The sequence below is a fragment of the Cucurbita moschata genome, unplaced genomic scaffold, assembly GCF_002738365.1.
Source record: "Cucurbita moschata cultivar Rifu unplaced genomic scaffold, Cmos_1.0 Cmo_Scf00092, whole genome shotgun sequence".
NCBI lineage: Eukaryota > Viridiplantae > Streptophyta > Magnoliopsida > Cucurbitales > Cucurbitaceae > Cucurbita > Cucurbita moschata.
Window position 1 is genome coordinate 202,439 of NW_019268608.1, and position 9,362 is coordinate 211,800.

At 35.3% G+C, this 9,362-nt stretch overlaps 1 pseudogene; it reads left to right on the forward strand.

Annotated features, from left to right (window-relative positions):
- The first annotated feature begins 6,468 nt into the window (after positions 1 to 6,468).
- LOC111439347 overlaps positions 6,469 to 9,362 on the forward strand; it is a 6,738-nt pseudogene continuing 3,844 nt past the window's right edge.

Consider the following 9,362-nt stretch of genomic DNA (forward strand, 5'->3'; position numbering starts at 1 on the left):
GAAGATTTTGAGTCCCCTGCTCTACCAACTGAGCGATACCGGCCATTTCCTACACATTATCCTTATTGTCAATAGCAGATTTGAACCGGTGACACGAAGATTTTGAGTCCCCTGCTCTACCAACTGAGCGATACCGGCCATTTCCTACACATTAGACTTTTTTATTTTAATAGATGCCTTTGGTTTATGTCAAGTGCAAATAAGAAAAAAGGTATTCCAAAGTCTTCTTTTTGAAGATCCACGAAATTTCATTTCAGGGCTTGGATAAGACTTTGGAAGTTTCAGTACAGTAGACAGTATTCAGTATTGTTAATCATTCAAATTTCACAACGGGGATTCCTTGCGCAAGGATGTTCGTTTGTACGTGTATCATAGATAATATACATCACAAGTCTTGTGATAAGAAATCCAATTTCCGCTCAAATAGGCTTGTGAAAGAGTCGAATGAAGGAGAAACATAACGAATTGTGAATTGCTACTGAAAGGATAAATAATTAAAGAGGCCAACGGGCCTTTTTAGGGTTTTGGGGATAGAGGGACTTGAACCCTCACGATTTTTAAAGTCGACGGATTTTCCTCTTACTATAAATTTCATTTTTGTCGGTATTGACATGTAGAATGGGACTCTATCTTTATTCTATTCGCATCTGATTAATCAGTTCTTCAAAAGATCTATCAGACTCTGTATGATGGAGTAAATGATTTGATCATCGATTTATAACAATTCGTTCATTTTTATATATTATTTTTTATATATAAATATAAAAAATAGAGATTCGAGTTGTCATTAATCAATATAGTATTTCAGTACGTAATACGTTTATCTTTCATCTTTTCTGGAGTTTGGAAGGATTCATTCCTTTACTAACGCAACGTAGTCAACTCCATTTGTTAGAACAGCTTCCATTGAGTCTCTGCACCTACCCCTTTTTTTTGTTTTCGGAAAAAGGATTTGGCTCAGGATTGCCCATTTTTAATTCCAGGGTTTCTCTGAATTTGAAAGTTATCACTTAGTAGGTTTCCATACCAAGGCTCAATCTAATTAAGTCCGTAGCGTCTACCGATTTCGCCATATCCCCTCCCCCTCTTTTAAGATTAGTATCTCATTATGTTATGATGTCCTTCCCCTTTTTCTTTCATTTGTATTATGCTGGAACCACTGAAGTCATTAGAATACCGATTCCTCTATTGAAAAGTGTTTCCTCCTATTTTCTTTCTTGTCTATCTTCTTTCATCTCTATCGGAGACCCGTATTCGTATTTGGTCCGATCCAAAATGATTCTATCATTTCTGTATCTGCAATTCAATATAGATAGATATATAGACATATCTATTTGCCCCTCTTTCTATTATTTTTATAGTGCAATTTAGAATACTTAAACGGTCGATTCCTTTTTTCGTCTTAGCTTCCACCTTTCAGAATGAAAACAGAGAAATGCTTCATTATCATCTGAATTGCATTTAGCATTTAGTTGGTTGGATTGCACCTTTTCATTTTTCTTTAATTCTTACATTAACAATATAAAACAATACTATTGAGTACAAACATTATTAATAGACAGTACGGTGCTCTTGATTAGTAATTAACAATATAAAACAATACGATTGAGTACAAACATTATTAATAGACATGACTGCATCTCCTGACTTTAAACTGCTACTAACTTGTAGACTAACGCTACAAAAAAACATGACTGCATCTCCTGACTTTAAACTGCTACTAATCTGTAGACTAACGCTACAAAAAAATAATTACACAAAAATTTCACTAAAAAATATAAAACAATACTATTGAGTACAAACATTATTAATAGACAGTACGGTGCTCTTGATTAGTAATTAACAATATAAAACAATACTATTGCGTACAAACATTATTAATAGACATGACTGCATCTCCTGACTTTAAACTGCTACTAACTTGTAGACTAACGCTACAAAAAAACATGACTGCATCTCCTGACTTTAAACTGCTACTAATCTGGATTGCACCTTTTCATTTTTCTTTAATTCTTACATTAACAATATAAAACAATACTATTGAGTACAAACATTATTAATAGACATGACTGCATCTCCTGACTTTAAACTGCTACTAACTTGTAGACTAACGCTACAAAAAAACATGACTACATCTCCTGACTTTAAACTGCTACTAATCTGTAGACTAACGCTACAAAAAAATAATTACACAAAAATTTCACTAAAAAATTTTCCTAAATCCATGAAATTTCCCTAAATCCATGAAATTTTCCCTAAATCCATGAATTCGTTGTAACTAGCATATAGTAATTGAAGCTCAAAAACTAGAGTAGCTACCTAAATTATGACCTAAAAATTTGAAAACATAAGTTGTAGTTGAAAATTACATAAAACAATCCCCTAACTCCAAGAACTCGTGTCCAATTAGTAAATCCTAAAGACAGTAGCTAACATAGAGTAATTGAAGTTCCACACGAAGTAATATAAAGTTCTAGTTACTTAACTAAAGTTTATCTCGTCTTTAATGAAGCATGAGTTGCACTTAAGTTCATGAAATACTTATAGACTCCAACTCTGAGTACTATTAATGAAATTATGTTTCATATGAGTTTGTCATAAATGAAACTAAGGTGCATTCAATACAACATTATTTTCTTGTCATACGAGGCAAAATAGAAAAATTAAATCAAACAACTTAAGTTCATGAAATGCTTATAGACTCCAACTCTGAGTACTATTAATGCAATTATGTTTCATATGAGTTTGTCATAAATGAAACTAAGGTGCATTCAATACAACTTTATTTTCTTGTCATACGAGGCAAAATAGAAAAATTAAATCAAACAAACTGATGAACTGAACCGAATCAATCCAGCCAAAATTGATTAGTTTGTTTCTTTTGATGGGTTGTTGGTTTATTTGATAACCCTTGTATATTATAACAATTAAACTTTTCCTTTTATAGCCCTCCAACTACTAAGAGAAAAATATATTTGCTTAGAAGCTAAATATATTGGGTGTTCAAGAAAACGACTTCATATTCGAAATCAACCTAACTTCATATTCGACATTTTATACTTACCATCATGCTCTTAATACTCATAGTCTTTCTTAACATCCCATCCCAAGGCTTTATTCTCCAAGACAAATTCTACATCCGAGGACTTCACGTGTTTCATGCAATATGACAAAATACGACCTTAATACCTAGGCCTAAGGCTTCATACATACGTTTCAAGTGGTATAACAAGGACATTTGGTCTAGTGGTATGAAAGTTCAATTCTCAAAATGCCCCTTCAAGAGATCGTAGTATGAAAGACATTTACCAAGTAAATAAATACATTAAAATAACACAAGTGACACATATGTAAACTATGTTCTTAATATTTTATTTCTATTATATCTTTCCTTATTTATGAAATAATGAGCGGAGATATTTTTCATTTTCACAATTACTGATGACGGAAGGTTTAGGATTTTTTAATGTAAGAATCGTGAGGATGTAGCTCAGATGGTAGAGTGCTCGCTTCCGATGTGGAGAGTACGAAGATCAATACCTTGCATCTCCAAATGAATCGATCACTAAACTTAGGAAATAATGAGCGGAGATATTTTTTCATTATCAATAAATATATTATTCCATCTTTCCTTATTTATGAAATAATGAGCGTAGATATTTTTTTAATTTTTACAATTATTGATGACGGGAGGTTTAGGGTTTTCTGATGTAAGAATCGTGGGGATGTAGTTCAGATAGTAGAGCGCTCACTTCTGATGTTGAAAGTACGAAGATCGATACCTTGCATCTCCAAATGAATCGATCACTAAATATATTATTTCTTTTCAATTTTTTCTTATTTACGACATAATGAGCAGGATAGTTTTTCATTTTCACTATTACTGATGACGAGATGTTTAGAACTTTGTGACATAAGAATTGTGGGGATATAGCTTAGATGGTAGAGCACTCGCTTTGCATGTGAGAGGTATGGGGATTGATACCCTGCATCTCTTGATTTTATTCATTTTCACTATTATTAATGATGGGAAATTTAGGGTTTTATGTACCTTAGATGGTAGAGCTCATTTATAGCTTAGATGGTAGAGCTCATTTAGCAGGGATGTAGCTTAGATGGTAGAGCTCATTTAGCAGGGATGTAGCTTAGATGGTAGAGCTCATTTAGCATGCGAGAGGTAAGGGGATATCCCGCATCTCCAAAAGAAACTATTTGTTATTAATATTTTACTTCTATTCAACCTTTCCTTATTTATGACATAATTAGTAGAGATATTTTTTCATTTTCACTTGATGACGGGACATTTAGGGTTTTCTGATATAAGTATTGTGGGAATGTAGCTTAGATGGTAGAGCTCATTTAGCATGCGAGAGGTAAGGGGATATCCCGCATCTCCAAAAGAAACTATTTGTTATTAATATTTTACTTCTATTCAACCTTTCCTTATTTATGACATAATTAGTAGAGATATTTTTTCATTTTCACTTGATGACGGGACATTTAGGGTTTTCTGATATAAGTATTGTGGGAATGTAGCTTAGATGGTAGATTGCTTGCTTGGCATGCGAGAGGTACGAGGATCGAATCGATACCCCATATCTCCAAAAGAAATTAGATTGCTTGCTTGGCATGCGAGAGGTACGAGGATCGAATCGATACCCCATATCTCCAAAAGAAATTATTCGTTATTACTATTTTATTTCTATTCAATTTTTCCTTATTTATGACATAATGAATAGCATTATTTTTTTATTTTCACTATTATTGATGACAAGATGTTTAGGATTTTGTGACGTAAGAATCTTAAGGATATATCTTAGATGGTAGAGCGTTTGCATCCCATGTGAGAATGCATCAACAAGGGAAACGATTATAATGAGCGGGGATAGTTTTTCATTTTCAATATCATTGATGACGGGAAGTTTAGAGTTTTTTTATTTAAAATCGTGGGAATGTAGCATGCGAGAGATACGGGGATCGATACCTCGCATCTCCAAAAGAAACTATTCGTTATTACTATTTTATTTCTATTCAATATTCCCTTATTTATAACATAATGAGTAGCGATATTTTTTCATTTTCACTATTATTCATGACGAGACGTTTAGGGTTTTGTGAGTTAAAAATTGTGGAGATGTAGCTTAGATGGTAGAGCGCTCGCTTTGCATGCGAGTTGTACGGGGATTGATAACCCGCATCTCCAAAAGAAAGTATTTAATTTGTTATTATATTTTTTCATTTTCAAAATTATCGATGCCCCACATCACCAAACCAAACTATTTGTTATTAATATTTTGATATTTTTTTATTTTCACTATTATTGATGATGATTCATTTAGAGTTTTATGATGTAAACAACATGGGGATGTAACTCAGAAGGTAGAGCGCTCGCTTTGTGTCACAACCTTACTATGAAAAGAGTAGGTTGTGACCCTCACGCCATGACAAGCAAAGGGGCGTCCCTCAAGAGACGCCCATCCGGCCATATGCGGGCCAACGTAGAAGAATGCCATGATGCGATTGAGGAGGACGATGCATCATCCAACACACCACCACGCAAAGTGGGCATTGAAGACATGTTGAGACACAAGCATAACAGAGACATCAGCATAGACATGAAGGACAAGATAGGCTTGTTGAAGGGCCGGGTAGGGCCCCGGGCCTTAACCTCAAAAGTCCAGATTTCGAAAGGAATTTGGGCGTGCTGTTCGGGAGTTAAGTTCGTCCATATGAAATATGAATGCTCGCCAAGTTTGGTGTCAATCAGACATTGGATGGACAATGCACGACACCGTATGACACCTCACAAAAATCATGTCTACTCCTGGTAGAATGAAAATGGCTCATAATGTACTCTAGGGGGTACCATGGTGTTAGCTCTCCACCACCCCTGAGCCCTGTGGCCTAAATGAGCTACCCTGTGGCACATACATGTGTCACAGTGTGGGCGAGTGTGCCGAGACGAGTGTCTCAGGCGACTTCCTTTGAAATAAGTTTTTGAAGGACAGTACCGGACGGCACAGGTGTGCTGGTATTGCGCCCTAGCCCGCATGTTGGAGGTTGCTACATACACCCACTATCCGGTACAGTATCCGTAAATGACTCGGCATGGACACGGGAGGGCCTATGCCTCGATAGAACCCAGATGGATGGATGTTCGGGAAGCCCTGATGAGATGAACGACACGCGAGCCCATTCTCGATGGCATGACCGAGCGAGTTATGATGGCCGATGACATCCCGAGACTTGGGATGGCGTCAAGACATATGGACCCTATCGATGGGGATCGAGATGACGAGATGAGATGCGACGTTGTATTGAGAGACCTTGGCACGAGCGGAGGCAAGGTCGAGCCGAATGAGTTGGCCTAGCGTAGAGACAAGTCGGATGTGTCACAGACGATTGAAGATGCATGCCTAGGCGGCGTGCGTGGTCGAACAAGCTTGGATTCCGTACAAGCGATGTTCAATGGGCGAAGACGCTCCTCGCCTAAGGTTCGACGAAGCCACAAAGCCGGGGCGAAAAATATATATTGGGCTTGATTCCCCTCAAGGCTAGTCATGAGCGTGTCAAGATCACGACGCCGCACGGCCAAAGATGTATGACCGTGACACTTTGCATGCGAAAGGTATGGGGATCGATACCCTGTATCTCCAAAAATAAGACTATCTATTATTAAATATATTATTTCTTTTCAATTTTTCCTTATTCATGACATGTTGGGTAGCAATATTTCTTCATTTTCACTATTATTGATGACGGGAAATTTAGGGTTTTGTGATGCAAAAATTGTGGGGATGTACCTCAAATGGTAGAGCGCTCGTTTAGCATGCGAGAGGTACGTGGATCGATATCCTGCATCTCCAAAAGAGAGAAATTATTTTTTGAAGTATGAGTTAATTTAAAATGTTATGTATAAGGTGGGTAAGAGAGAAAAAAAAAAGATACTTATATAAGGATTATTATAATCATTATGGCTATATAAGTGGGTAGGAGAGAGAAAGAAAAGATACTTATATAAGGATTATTATATATCATTATGGCTATGCCATTTTTATAGATAAAAGAAAAGAAAAGATACTTATATAAGGATTATTATATCATTATGGCTATGCCATTTTTATAGATAAAAGAGAGTAATGTCTCACAAGCACATATAGGGAGAGGACTTATTCTAAGTAAAGAAAGCAATCTAGTAGTTATACTGCTACTTGTGGGGAGGGAATTTGATGAATTCCTCAAAAGATAAGAGCTTATAGGATAGCGGTCAATGCATATGACGGAACTTCTTCACAATTGAAATATCTGACCAATGAATATTATTGTCATTTATAGCTTTTATCACAATAATATAAAATTTGGGTCAAAGCCTATATAGGACTGAAAAGACCATTCACCACACACTTGTAAATTCAACTATATCTACCACCTTTGAAATTTTCCACCGAAAACCTTCCAACAGCTTGCACTTCTTCATCATTGACATCCTTAATTGGAACTAGATTTTAAGGCAAATCTTCTCCACGACTCACTTTAGAACACTTTTATAGATAGTTTCAACAAACTTACTTTGCTCGTGAATACTTTGGAGTTCAATATTTATATTTGGAGAACTCTATTCAAATTGATAGGGTCGAATCTTACAACAAAATCTAATTGAGCCTCCCTCTATTAGGAGATAGCTTTGAATCAAATTCTTTAGTTTGGACAATGGTTGCATTGTTTTAGTCAAACAACCGAGACTAGTGTATTACCAATAGTATAAACATTTTGAACGTGTATTTTCTTACATATTAACAATTATATACAAATAGTAATTAAATTTATGAGTAGAAGTTTGGACGGAGTTTTATTAAATAGGTAATCTTAAATTATATCTAAAAATATATAATTTTTTTTTTATATATATATACATTCAGGAGAACAAAACAAAGATTGAAGAAGATGTCATTCATGCCATGTTTTGATTTTTATTCTTTCTTATTTCTCAAAGGTTAAAAAAAAAAAAAAAGTTATCCTCTCTCAAATATGGTTCGTTATTTGATTATTTTCTCTTTAGTGAATTGTAAGTGAAACACATTCTCTACCCAATTAATTGCAAGATGCAAGCTTCACACTAAGAGGAATCAAAGTCTCAAGTATCAACGTCCTTTAAGTGTCAATTTTTATTCTCCATCTCAACATAAATTAAACTTATTTTCGTGAAGATATCTATTTATAAAAGCAAAATATCTCAGAGTCACAAAAATAAAAATGAGATATAGATACGAGACATAAATATGATACCAAATAGATATGGTAAGATTAGATTTGATTGAGTTATTTCGATTGGATTTGATCTAGTTATTTGAATTAGATTTGATTTAGTCATTCTTCAATTGGATGAGAGATTTCTCCCAATTCTTATGATCTTTCCAGTTTTCTTTGTCTGTTCCTAACATTTTGGTATCAGGGTCATGCCCTAAAACTAGAAGCAGCAGTGTTCTACGTGTGTCATAATAAAAGTATGTCGATGGAGAGTCCACTTGTGCAGTCCGCTGGAGGAAGGAGCCATGGTCGTGGAAGCTTTAGAGACAGAGGAAGGGGACGAGGCAGACAAACCTTCAACAAGGTCATAGTGGAGTGATATAACTATTTACTACATATATCTTTACCCGATTTAACCATCTATTATATATAGCTATTTACCATTTATAGCTTTATCGAATATAGCTTTACCAAATATAGCTTTTGTTAGGATCGATACCAGTTGTTAGGATCGCACAACAACGCACACGCTCGATCTAGATGAACACAAAGAGAAGGATAGAGAGAAGTTGCAAGGAGAACTCTGGCTAAAAGGATTTTTTATTGATGACTTCAGGCATGTACAACAAGAGAGTACAGAGAATAGAAAAGTACTTCTACAAAGCTCTACCGGACCAGATATATATATGGTATAGTTTACTATATATAGCTTTACCAGATTTAGCCATCTACTATATATAACTATTTACCATATATAGTTTTACCGGATATAGCTTTACCGGATATAGCTTTACTATATATAGCTTTACTATATATAGCTTTACCAAATATAGCTTTACCGGATATAACCGTTGACCAAGCTATAAATAAGTATCAGGCTCCATAGCCTAACAATTCTCCCACTTGGAGACTGATCTAGTCAACCAAGAATTTCACTCTCAAACGACCATGAGCATCTTCACTGCACCATACCAATTGAGGTTTTGCACAACCTCAATATTCCAACATCAACACATTTTGTCAACATGTTTGCTGGATTCTTTGCACCCTCTATCTTCTCAAAACACATCACCATCTTCAACCAACCTCCGAGTGAAATGGTATCGCCTTCTGTA